The 13,497-nt window shown below is 40.0% G+C and overlaps 1 long non-coding RNA gene across 1 annotated transcript in view; it reads left to right on the forward strand.

Annotated features, from left to right (window-relative positions):
* LOC144293804 (uncharacterized) overlaps nucleotides 1–13,497 on the forward strand; it is a 149,191-nt gene that overhangs the window by 38,365 nt on the left and 97,329 nt on the right. The window lies entirely within an intron of this gene.

Raw genomic sequence — 13,497 nt, forward strand, 5'->3', positions numbered from 1 at the left:
GAGAGAGAGGGGCAGAGACATAGGCAGAGGGAGAAGCAGGCTCCATGCACCGGGAGCCCGACGTGCGACTCGATCCCGGGTCTCCAGGATCGCGCCCTGGGCCAAAGACAGGCGCTAAACCGCTGAGCCACCCAGGGATCCCCCAGATAAGGACTTTTAAGAAGCATAGCTACAACACCCATGATTATCCTCCCAGAATAATAATTTCTTAATATCGTCTAATATTCAGGCTGAGTTCAATTTTTTGTGATTTTCCAAACTATTGTAATTTTATTGTTGATACACTTAAATAGGATGCAAAAAAGTACGTAATTTCATTTGGTTAATGTTTCTTTTTTTCTTTCCTTGTGCCTCAGAAGAAGGAATATTTTTCCCTCTTTCAAACACTCGTCCCAAAGTTAATGTTTCTTAAATCTTTTAGCCTATTGAAGTTTTCTCTTCTTTTTGAAAAAATGTTATTTATTTGATGAAAACAATTTGTACTATAGAATTTCTTGTCTTCTGTATGTTTCTGATTTAATTTTTGAGCATTTTACATGTTATCCCATCCCTTGTATTTCTGAAAAGTAATAATTAGAACCAGACTTCATTAGCTTTAGGTTTTTCCTTTTTAAAAATGGTTAATAATTTGAAATATTTATTTGGCAAAGTTCCTCTGTAGGTGGTGCTGTGTACTTTCTATTGCATCACATCAGGAGATAAATAGTATCTGATTGTCTTACTTTTAGTGATCTTGATACTGATCATCTGGTTCTGATGGTGCCAGCCTAATCCATCTGTTATAAAGTTTCCCATCTACCTTTCACCCAGTTCTTTTGGCAGTCATTGTTGATCATTATCTGTGTCAGTGATTTCATTAGAGATTGCAAAACTAGTGATTTTCTAAGTCGTTAACTCTTCCTACGTTTATTAGCTGTGATTCTTTTATAAAGAAGAACTTTCATCAATTATTTGGTTACCCTGAAAAACAGTCTAAATAGGAAAGGAAGGATAAATGCTTGATTCTTTTCTTTTACGTATCAATTTCAGAATGAGTTGGCATCCTAGCAACCTTCAAAGATGTTAATGATGGCATAAAATTATTATAAATTAATGAACTTTAATATATTTCTTGTGTTTTTTAAAGTATATCTTTTACATATTTGGTGTGTCTCAAACTACTGAAATCACCATTATTTTTGATGCTCAAATTATCTCATCTTTGGCCAGTGGGAATTCCTTCAAATTGGCTCCAATGTGCTACTGATGTGCCCCCCATAGTCTTTGATATAATTTCCTTGGTTTCTGTAATGACAAGATGCACCAGACTGTTTTTGTATATTTCCTTCCACAGATGTGGGACAAATTACTTGTCCAAAAAGTTTTGCTTCTTTTTAAAAGGTAAAATATTTAGGGACCAGAGTCTTGAAATTGGAGGTATGTTTATTGATTCTACATCTTTTTAAAATAGCAATACTGATATAATGAACAAGACACCTGAATGCAGTTTTGGTTAGATATGATTTTTTTTCACTTTATAGTCTATCCTACTGAGCATGTACAGTCACTGTACTATGTTTAAATCACTAGGAGGGAAAAAAAAATCACTTGGAGGGACACCTGGGTGACTCAGTGATTGAGCACCTGCCCCTGGCTCAGGGAATGATCCTGCAGTCTCAGGATCAAATCCCACATCAGGCTTCCTGCATGGAGCCTTCATCTCCCTCTGCCTACGTCTCTGCCTCTCTCTCTCTGTGTCTCTCATGAATAAATAAAATATTAAAAAAATAAAGTCATTTGGAATAATTCTGTGTGGTTATGCTACCAACTTGATATAGAGTTAGGTTGCTTTGTTTTAGTTTTTAATTTTTAGGGATTGCTTTTTATTTTTCTATTCAATTTTGTGTTTTAATTATGTAAAACATTTACGTGATTCTAAAGTCAAACCAATATTAAAAAACAGTAAATTTTAAAGATCTTATTGGCTTTATTCAATGATTCATGAATTGAGCCGCATCCAGTCTAGCAGATAGAACAGATAGAAAGGAGCTCCAAGGAGCTGTACAAGATGAAAGACTTTTGTAGGCAGAAAGGAACAGGAACAAGGATGTTATAGTAGACCAAAAAGTGGTTTGGTTATTGCAAAATTACTTTCTTCTAGGGGTTGGCTCAGGTCTATCAGGCAGATGACCTAACTAGTGCTTATGAGGCAGTTCCTGAATGATTGGTTTAAGATTGCTTTTCTGGGAGAGCCAAATTGAAATTAAGGTAAGTCTCTGTTTGGTGATATGGGGCTTAGCATAAGTGACTCCGATTTCTGGTCTCTTGTCTTCTTTTACCATAAAACAAGGTACATTTAGGGAAATCTAGCTTCTAGCTCATTTCAACCCATCTGTTTTCTTCATTCCTTTTTATATGCCCATTTATTATTAGTTTTGGTTTATCTGTTCATTGCTGCAATGATTTCTGACAGTAAATACCCAGAGTTAGGCCAAACTTCATAGGTTAGGAGTATAGTGCTCCACAGACTGGCCTCACTTTGGACACCAGCCACAAGTTTGGAAGTTTCCAAGGCCACTCCCACCTCTGAATAACTGGCTAAAATTTGGGGGTTTTCATAACCCCCACAGGTTTGATATTTGCTAGAGTGACTCACAGAGCTCAGAAAGTGCTATATTTACAATTATAGTTTTATTAGGGTAAAAAAGGATACAAATCAGAATCAGTCAGAAGAAGAGATGTATAGGGTAAGGGCAGGGAGGATCTCAAATGGCAAGCTTGTGGTGTCCTGTCCTTGTGGAGCAAGGACAAGCCACCCTACCAGCACGTTGATGTGCAGCAATATGCAAGGTGTTGCCAACTAGGGAAATTCACTCAAGTTATACTTTATTGAGTTTTTGTTGTTGTTCATTTCATAGGCATAGTTGATTTAATTATTGGCCATGCGATTGAATTCAGTTTTTGGTGGCATTCCCGCCCCCCCCTCCCCACACACACACACATTGGTTGATATCACTTGGTTCAAAGCATTAACCCTGTAACTACTGGGTTGGTCTTTCTGAGTAGCCAGTCCCCATACTGAGTTATCATTTTAGCATAAACTATTCAATGGCCCACCATGAGTCATCTTATAAGCATAAACTCAGGGGTGGTCTGAAGGGTCAGCATGAGTAACAAAGACCTTCCTAGCACTTAGGAAACTCTCAGGGTTTAGAGGCTACATCCCAGCAGTGGAGGACAAAGGCCAGACAGATTCTTAATTATATAAAAATTACTTATTCATTTTGAAATTAGAAGAAAATATGTATTATATTTTTCCTTTAATATTTTAATTTAATGATTATATTAATGACTTTTGAATACTAAATATACTTTGATTTCCTAGAATAGACTCAACTTGGTAGTGAATGTATTTATATTTTTCATGGATTTTTGGATTCAGTTTGCCAATATTTTTTGGTAATTTTTAACCTTCGTTAACCTTATTATTTTATTAATCTATGCTTTTGATATCAAAGTTACAATAAATTTCAAAGAATAGAAATGGGGAGTTTGAAATATCTCTTCCTTTAGAACTCACCTGTAACTCCAACTGGTCTGTCATGGTGTTTAATTTTGGGGAACATTTCAAACTACTGACTTGATTTTTTTAATGATTATAAATCTATTTAAACTTTCTAGCTTAGTCAGTTTTATCAGGATAGATTTGTTGACACACAAAAAACAAACCTTTTAGAATCTCTAAAATTACAAAAGAGAGTTTTATTTGAGCCCATGTTAGGACAACTGCCTTAGAAACACACTTTTCACAGGGAAGAAAGAGCTTCAGAGAACAAACGGTTTTTACAGGGCTATACATTTTTTTACATTTTGTAAAACCTCAAAAGATTATAGATTAACATAGGAATCACAAGTTTCAACATCAAGGAATGTAGGGAGTAGGAGCATTAATTGATCTTAAGGACAAGATGGTTTTCCTTTAGGCTATGCATTTGTGAAGCAGGTGTGCAATGTATGTGTGGTGGGCCATAAATCAGGCTTTTGATTTAAACAGTTTATGGATAGTCACAGTGACTTAGAAAGAAATCTAAACTGGCCTCTCTTATATCTCAAGGCATCAGAGAGTTTTTCCTTCCATCAGAATTTTCTGGGAATTTGTTAATTTCACTTATATTTAAAAATTTACTCATATAATATTGCCTACAATATCTTCTTTTTCCTTTATTTTTAAACTTAAATTTTTATTTTTTGAAATAATTTCAGGGTCAGAAAAACTTAAGAATGATACTAAAGAACTAGATCCTTGGATTATATTTACCTACTGTTAATATTTTGCCACATTTACTTTATCATTTCTCTTTCTCTTTCTCTACATATTTTTTCTCCCCTTGAATCACTTCAGAGTAAGTTACAGATATCATGCTCCTTTAATACTTACAGTTCCTAAGGAGAAGGTCACTCCCTTACATAATTATAGAAAATTTAATGAACTCAGGAAATTTTTTTTATCTACGTGTTGAACAATTTGGCATTATCTAATACATAGTTTACATTCTACTTTTACTAGTTGTCCCAATAATGTCTTTTATAGTGAAGGAGAGCAGAATTTGCCCCCCCCCCCCCCCGCCCACATCCCAGTCAACCTCTTTGGTGTAAGGATTATTTTATTTTTATTTATTCTACAGATTTTATTTATTTAACATGAGAGTGCATGTGTGCAGGGGCACGGGGAGGGGGAGAGAGAGAGAGCAGACTCTCCACTGAGCACAGGGCTCTATGCTCCACAAGGGGCTCAATGAGGCAGGGGGCACTCAGCGGGGTGGGGGGGGGGCACTCTGGCCTCCATACCAGGACCCTGAGGTCATGACCTGAACCCAAGTTAGACGCTTAATCAACCGAGCCACCCAGCTGCTCTGGTATAAGAATTGTTTAAGACTGGTTATGTTTCTGTGAAGCAGACTAGGTAAAGGCTCTGAGAACTGAGATGTTATCCTTTTGTAAGAGACATTTGGATTTATAAGAGAAATCTGTGTTTGTAAGGGAAGGATGACTGAAAATCTCTAGAAGCTCTTACCAGTGGAAGGCAATGACTTAAGTCTGCATAGCCGCCTCACTCTCATCTACTGTACTTTTCCTGGTAACTTCCCACAACTGGCTCCCCTTACCTACTGCCCAACATCATCATTATTATTATTTTTTTTAGATTTTACTTACTTATTTGACAGAGAGATAGTGAGACAGCACAAGCAGAAGGAGCAGCAGGAGGGGGAGAAGCAGGCACCCTGCTGAGCAGAGAGCCTGAGGGCTCAATCCCAGGACCCTGGGATCATGACCCTAGCGAAGGCAGACGCTTAACCAACAGAGCCACCCAGGTGCCACACTGCCCCCCCCCCCCCCCAACATCTTTTGTCTTTAGCTGGAGATGGTATTTAATAATGTGGTGGTTTGGGCCATTTTTTCAGGGAGTTACTCAGTTTTCTTGGGTGTCTCTCATATATGCGGGAGGTACACATGTTATTAAAACTCTTGTTTTTCTCCTGTTAATCTCTCTTCTTACAGAGTGTCTCGGCTAAGAATTGAAAAGGATAGAGGGAAAATTAATTTTTCTACCCTAGTATAGCGTTATTTTTTCTGGTCCATGATGTAATTTAAGGTTGCACTTAGTTGTCATCCTTAGATTTCCTTTAACCTGGAATAGCCTCAGAGATTCCTAGGTCTTTCAGGACATTTCCATTTTGGAGAGTACATGGTGGTTGTTTTGTAGATGTGCATGTTGAATGTCTATGCTTCCTCACTGTAAGATCTGAGTCATGCCTGTTGTAGGAGTACTACACAATGTTTGCTTCTTAGTGTATAACATTGTAACCAAACCCAAGTTCAAGAGCTTGATGCACCAATCTCAATGAGATGTCAAGTGAGCAGCAAGAAAAGAGTTTATTTGAAAGGCTGCCTCCCCAAGGAGGAGAGTCAAGGATTTTTAAAGCCACGCTGAAAAGGGGCTGGATAAAGAGGAGAGGAGCTTCTTGACTCTGGATCAGATGAAGGAAGTTGCAAATTGAGGGCATGTCAATTTTTTTTTTCCTGTGCTCTAAGAGGAGGTAAACCTTGAGTTGCAGCAAAACAACTAAATTAACACTTGATTATTGAGTGCCAAGCATGAATATCACCTTATAGAAACAAGGTGACAGATGGCATTCCTAGAAAAAGCAGATTTAGGAAACAGTTGCAGCTGTGCTTCTCCTCCTGTTTACTCCTTGGTTAAGGGTTTCAACATCACAAGTCAACATCAGTTGACCAACTGATGTTGACTTGTGATGTTAACTTTGATCACTTAGTTAAGGTGATGTCTAACAGTTTTCTTGCTGTGGAGTTGCTATTATACTCTCTGTATTAAATAATTAATTTACAGGAGGTACTTTGAAGCAGTGGAAATACTCTATTCCTCATCAAACTTTTGCACACGTGTTTTAGCATTCATTATTGATTCTTTCCTGTACTAGTCCTTACTATGATGGTTGCAGTCTAGTGATTTTCTAACACTTCATTCCTTCTATATTTATTAGTTGGCGTTCTCTTGGAAGGGAGACTTTCTCCTTCTCCTCCAGTTATTTATCTTAGTCCTTTTATATCTCAACAGCCTCCATAGTTTTTCCTCTTTTTTATTTGCAACATTGTTTATTTGTTCTTCCTCCAATCTTGCCAGAATACTGTGTATTTTATTAGACCTTTCAAAGAACCAACTTTTTGATTTGTTGATGACTCAAGTTTGGTTCTCCCAGAAGCAGACAATCTGTGGCTTGCAGATAGTTGGCCTGGCCAATGTACTGTGAGCAGAGAAGGCAAACCCATAATGAGAATACGTATTATTTCTAGTAAGGATAAATGATTTCTCTCTGCAGGTAGAAGAGATCCAAGATAATGAACTTGCCATCAAATGGCTGGTATGTCCTTGAGGGATTGCATCCTATCAAGGGCTCAGCATTGGTCCGTACAGCTGATGGTCGGGCACTCAGCAGTGCTGATAGCTAGATCAGCCTTAGTGAAAGGCAGCTCATCACATCAGGCTACCATGACTTATTGATGGATTCCTTTGTAAGGACTGAGGTGGCTGAGGACAAAGGTTCACTGGCATGCACTGGATGAGCCATCCTGTCTATTCGCTTATTCAGCGTGTCTTCTACCAAACATGCTTTCTGGTGGGCATTGATGTGGGGCTCAAAGATCCACAAGCTGTGTACTCATTCCCATAGCTTCATCCACATGCCTTTTCCTCAGACATCCAACCTTGCTCCTTCCAGACCCTTGACCAAGCAAGCAGCCAAGCCATTTGCCATTACTTGGAAGTCTGTGTATATTGTACTTCAGGTCACTTCTTCACACAAAGACCATGGCCAGTTGTACTTTAAACTCTGCCCACTGGGAGGATTTCTCTCACCACTCTTTTTCAGGGCCCTTCTGTGCGGTAGCAGTCCAAGTTTGGCTTATATCAACATATTGTGAACCTAGCCATTACCAGACCTTTTATTTTATTTTTCTCCTCTATCAACTGGTTGTAAAGAAATCTCCAAAGGGCCATAGATGTGGGCTGGTGGTGAGGCAGCAGTGCAAGAGAGACAGGTTACATCAGGTGTCTACACCCTGTATATCCTACAACAGTTGTGGACCACCTGTTCTCCCAATTTACTTGTTTCTCCATACCTGCTTGAGTCTGATTCCAAATGTAATATTTTCTTTTTTTTTTATAAAGACTTTATTTATTTATTCATGAGACACACACACACACACACACAGAGAGAGAGCGAGAGGCAGAGACACAGGCAGAGGGAGAAGCAGGTTTCATGCAGGAAGCCCCGATGTGGGACTCGATCCCAGGTCTCCAGGATCAGGCACTGGGCTGAAGCCAGCGCTAAACCGCTAAGCCACAGGGGCTGCCCCCAAATGTAATGTTTTCATTTTGTAACAGGTTGAAATTTTGCCTGTCTCAGCTTATAATTTGTTAGGTCTGGTAACTGTTCCAGCTTATGATGTTCTATGGTCACTCAGTTTCTCCCAGGACCCAGTATTGTGCCAGAAACTGTTTTTTGAGTATCAAATATTTCTCTGCTGTAGACAGCATGGTCTTTCTCCAGGACTGTAGTGATCTGGGCTTAACCCTTCTCTAAGGGCTTGCCAAAGACTCACTCCATAGAGTGTCCTTAATTGCCACAGACGCCTCTAGCATCACTGGATCTGCCCACCATATGCCCAAGCAATAGGGCTGCTTGTCCAGCAGCCTGAGTCCATGCAAAGCTCCCTCTTGCTCTGAGTCCTACCCAAAACTGACAGCCTTCTGTGTCACCTGAGATGGGTTTAGGCAGTATTCCCAAGTGTAGTATATGCTGTATCTATAGTCTGACTCAAGCATTGTGGTTTTTTTTTTTTTTTTTAGTGGCAGGTGGCACAAAGTTCAGCTTGTCCTTAACTTTGGAGAGGATATTTTGGCATATTCCAGGCTATGGACTCCTAAAAACGTCACCAATGAGGCAGGGGTCTAAACCTTTGTTAGGCTTTATTTCTAACTCCCTGGTATAAATGTATCTTTCTGGGATGTCCAGAGTGCTTGTCACTTCCTAGTCACTGTGTCTAGTTAACGTGATATCACCAATATAGTGGACCAACCTCAGAATTTCAGGATGATCACGATTCTTTCAGATTTTATATTGTGACAGAGCAGGAGACTTAATAGAGCCCAAGAGCAAGACTGTGAATGTGTACTGCTGTCTATCCTAGGTGAATGGGGAGTCATTTGATCCTCCTTCCCAATGGGGCCAGAACAATAGATGCATCCCAAATACCGGAGGTTGTGTTCATCTCTACTAATGAAGATACTTGCAAATGGGGCTGCCTATAGTTTAGAGTAGCCTACCATCACCCTCTATGACCCATGTGGTTTTGCTGGGATTACATAATGAATGAAAAGGGGTGTTATGTGTCCTTTAAGTCTTTTGAGAGTGGCTCTGATCTCTCTCATTCTACATGGTGCTTTGGGCACCCTGGTATCAGTGTCACCTCACAACTTATATACAACAGCACTCAAAAGGTTCTGGGTGTTTCCCCTACCCCAGTGTATAGCCACTCTGGTAAATGATGATGTTCTTCCTTTTAGGGGAAGAATTAGGACAAATGCTACTATACTTGTGCAGGCTTCTATGGGATCTGGCTTCTCCTTTCATAGTTGCGCTCTGGGATTGAGCAGTGTCTGCCTTCTGTTCACCAGCTCTGGGTCGGTTTTAGTTATCTAAATGAAGCATGTGTCCTTGTTATTAGCGGTTTCCTTACTGACTTTGTCATTTAATATAACAAAGCCAAAGTTATTCATCACTCCTAAATCTTAGTTCACTTGAACATTAATCTCTCTCATTCAGTTTACATCTATTTTTGTCTGGTATTTTAAATCTATTTTGTATTATTATGTTAACCCTACAAATTAGACATTATTTATTATTCTTTTATATAATCGATGCTTGTTTAGATTTATCCGTATATTTTCCACTTTCTTTGTCCACGTATCTTTCCACAGACCCTTCTTCTGGGATTACTTTCCTTCTTCCTAAGTGCATTTTAGTAGTATTTTTGTAAGACTCTATTGGCAATAAATTCTTTTTTTAAAGACTTATTTATTTATTTATTCATGATAGAGAGAGAGAGAGAGAGAGAGAGACATAGTCAGAGGGAGAAGCAGGCTCCATGCTGGGAGCCCCACGCGGGACTCGATCCTGGGACTCCAGGATCGCTCCCTGGGCCAAAGGCAGGCGCTAAACCCCTGAGCCACCCAGGGATCCCCCTATTGGCAATAAATAATTGCCACTTTTGTTTGATAGTATTCTCAACCATTGGTCTTCTTCCTTCCTTCTCATGAACTTATATACTGAATTATAATATATATATACAGTAAAGTGCATGATATTAGGCACACAGCTCAATGAATTGTTCCCAAGTGCACATTCCCATTCAGCGCCCCAGATGTCTCTCTCCTAAACCCTCTGCCTTTATCCACCCCAAACTTGTGTGGCCACTCTTCTGATTTCTATTGCCTAAGAGTGGTTTTAAATGTCCTTAAATTTTATATAAGTGAAATCATATATTGTCATGTTTTTTTCTGGCCTCCTTCACTCAAGGTTATGTCTGTGAGATTCATCTGTGTTGTGCATACCAGTGGTTCATTCTCTTTTTCCTCCTCTTCTCCTCCTCCTCCTCCACCTCCTCCTCCTTCTTCTTTAAAAGATTTATTTACTTATTTTAGAGAAAGAGAAAGAGAGAGAGACTGAGTAAGCAGGAGAAGGGGCAGAGGGAGAGAGAGGCAGAAAGGCAGACTCCCTGCTGACTGTAGAGCCCCATATGGGGCCTTGATCTTGGGATCCTGAAATCATGACCTGAGCTGAAACCAAGAGTCAAAGGCTTAACCAACAGAGCCACTCAGGTGCCCCTCTTCTTCTTTGTTCTATGAATATTCAATTGTTTCTCATGGGCCCCTGTTTTATTCAAGTTTGTTAATGCCTGTCTTGAGACATGGTTCCAGGCTCTACATGTGGCCGGACCCAGACAAGAGTGAGAATATTTTTTTGTTAGGTGTTGGACTCTGCACCTGCTTCCACATGGCATCTGTCTGCATTACATGGTTTTTTGTCTTGGGTTTATAAACAGTCAGCCCCTTTCTGGGTATATATTTTTTCCATAAAAACTATTGGCTACTTTATTTTATTTCTGTAGACCTGAGTGGAGGTCTTTATATTTACTGTCACAAAAATTCATAACTCGTCTTTTTGGACCACCTTTTCCTCATAGGGAGAAGCATTGAGCCTTGATTTTGAGTTTTAGCCTGGGAAGAAGGAGGAGCCAAGAAACAGTGAATTCAAGTGGACTAGATTCAAATTTCAGTGATGTGACTGAAGAGAGCAAGTTACTTAACTTTACTGAGCCTCTGCCTTCCTTTTTTTTTTTTTTCCTCCCCTCAACTCTCTTGTTTATAGAAGTAAGTCAGTCGGAGAAGGACAAACATTATATGTTCTCATTCATTTGGGGAATATAAATAATAGTGAAAGGGAATATAAGGGAAGGGAGAAGAAATGTGTGGGAAATATCAGAAAGGGAGACAGAACGTAAAGACTGCTAACTCTGGGAAACGAACTAGGGGTGGTAGAAGGGGAGGAGGGCGGGGGGTGGGAGTGAATGGGTGACGGGCACTGGGGGTTATTCTGTATGTTAGTAAATTGAACACCAATAAAAAATAAATTAAAAAAAAAAGAAAGAAGACAATAATACCTACTTTGCAGGGGTGTTGTGAGGTTTAGATAACACATGTCAAGCACCTAATACGGAGGTTAGACTATAAGAGGTGCTCAACCAAAGGCAGATATTCTTATCGAAAAATGGTTGTCTAGGCTAAGGTGCCTTGAAGCTTTCTATACCTTCCAGGATGAGAAAAAGCACAAACCATAATTTTGGGTTCTGGTGGATTACCAGGCTTAAACTGTCACACAGTTCACATTTTCTATGATGTCCCATTTACCTGGAGGGAATTTGGACTGCCTAGCAACACACTATCCAATATGGTAGGCACTGGCCACATGTGCTTATTTAAACTAAATCAGTTAAAGTAAAAAAAATTCATAAGACTCAATCTGAGTAGTCACATTTTAAATGCTCAGTAGCTACATGTGGCTAGTGCCTGGCACATTAGACAATGCTCCTCTAGAACATTTTCATCATGGCTGGAAGTTCTGTTGGATAGAGGTGGTCTAAAGTCTGCGGTGATAGAAAGGAATATAGTAGAGTATGGGGCATGACCATAAATTAGGAGGCTGAATACAATTGGGTTAAGATAAGTTCCTGAACTTCTGAAAATGGAGTGGAAGGGCAAGCCTTTGGGACATTTTGAAGAAAGCATGGGCATAACCTGGTGGCAAGGTGAAGAAGGCAGATAATACAAAGGCTCTGGAGCTGGGCAGGGTTGAAATCCTGACCCCTTAGCTCACCAGCTGTACTGACTAGCCACATCTCCAAACCTACTTTCTCATTTGTAAAATCAGAGGAATAGTATTTGGCTCACAAGGTGATTGAGAACATTAAGTTAGGATAACTTGATTACACAGAAAGGCTTAGCATAGGAAACATAAGTGGTAGTCGTATTGCTATTAAAGTTCTGGTTTGGGTGTCTGGGTGAAGTGGTGCTGATTGATAGAATCATCTCTTACTGCACAATTCCTTTCTGCCCTCCCACCCTGAAACTCCAGTGCCCTGTTTCTCCAGAGGCCCCAGGGCAATAGATTTCTATATGAGTCTTCCTGGCAAAGTCCTAAACATTGTGCATTTTTCCTGTCAATATAAAACTTGACCTAACTTGTGTTCCATTCCCAAATTTGCAAGATGACTTAAAATATTAAAGTCAAGTTCAGCTCGGAAAAGCTAAAATGGTCATGTATCTCTCCACCTCCCTTCAATCTGATGCATGAAGCCCTTCTACAATAAGATTATCTACCACAATTCCACAATTCTTTTTTTTTAAAGATTTATTTATTTATTATAGACAGAGAGAGAGAGAGAGAGAGAGAGGCAGAAACACAGGAGGAGGGAGAAGCAGGCTCCATGCACGGGGAGCCTGATGTGGGACTCGATCCTGGGTCTCCAGGATCGTGCCCTGGGCCAAAGGCAGGCGCTAAACTGCTGAGCCACCCAGGGATCCCCCAATTCCACAATTCTAATGATAACTTCCATATCTGAAGCTCTTTGGTGTGCTAGGACTGTTACATGAGTTGTCCCATGGCCACATGTTGTTCCCTTTTCCCAAAGGAGGAAATTGGGGTTCAGTGAGAGGCAGAGAGCCTGCTGCTGATTTCCTCAGCTTGGTCATTCCTCTGTCTGTCCTTTCTGCTGCTTCCTTCTTCCTTGCGGTTATCAGCGAGTCAGATTTCAGTACATTTCACTGGAAGTGTGGGAAGGGGGTCAATGGGGAAACCCTTGCCCATGAGGCAGCTAGGCTGAAGGTAGAGATCTTGGGGGCAGAAAGGGGGCAGCTAATTCTCTGTAGGAAAGAAAAAGAGGGAAGGGGGTGGTCCTGTCTGAGGTGCAGTTGTGGAGCTCTTTGCATTCCTTCATGTCTTGGATCTTAAAGAGAAAGCAAATCCTTCCAGTATAGGCAGTGGCAGAGATAGCAGAAGTGGTGGAGGTGGCAATAGGTCATGTGCTGGTTTCCTGCCACTGCAACTCCAACTCTCGTTGGAATATTTCTCTTTACACAACTGATAGCTTTTATTTCCCTCAGCAACTGGGAGTTAGGTATTATCTCCACTTTATGGATGTGAAAACAAAACCCAAAGAAGTGAAGTGATTTTTCCACATAAAAAATGGCAGAGATGGAATTTGAACCCCTGACTCTCAGATGATGCTCTCCTCTTTTTTTTTTTTTTTAATGAAACTAATAACATTCTTTCTATAATGTGTTACTCTAATTTGGTCTTTTGTCATTTCAAGAAAGTTCCC

The sequence above is a fragment of the Canis aureus genome, chromosome 22 (assembly GCF_053574225.1).
Source record: "Canis aureus isolate CA01 chromosome 22, VMU_Caureus_v.1.0, whole genome shotgun sequence".
NCBI lineage: Eukaryota > Metazoa > Chordata > Mammalia > Carnivora > Canidae > Canis > Canis aureus.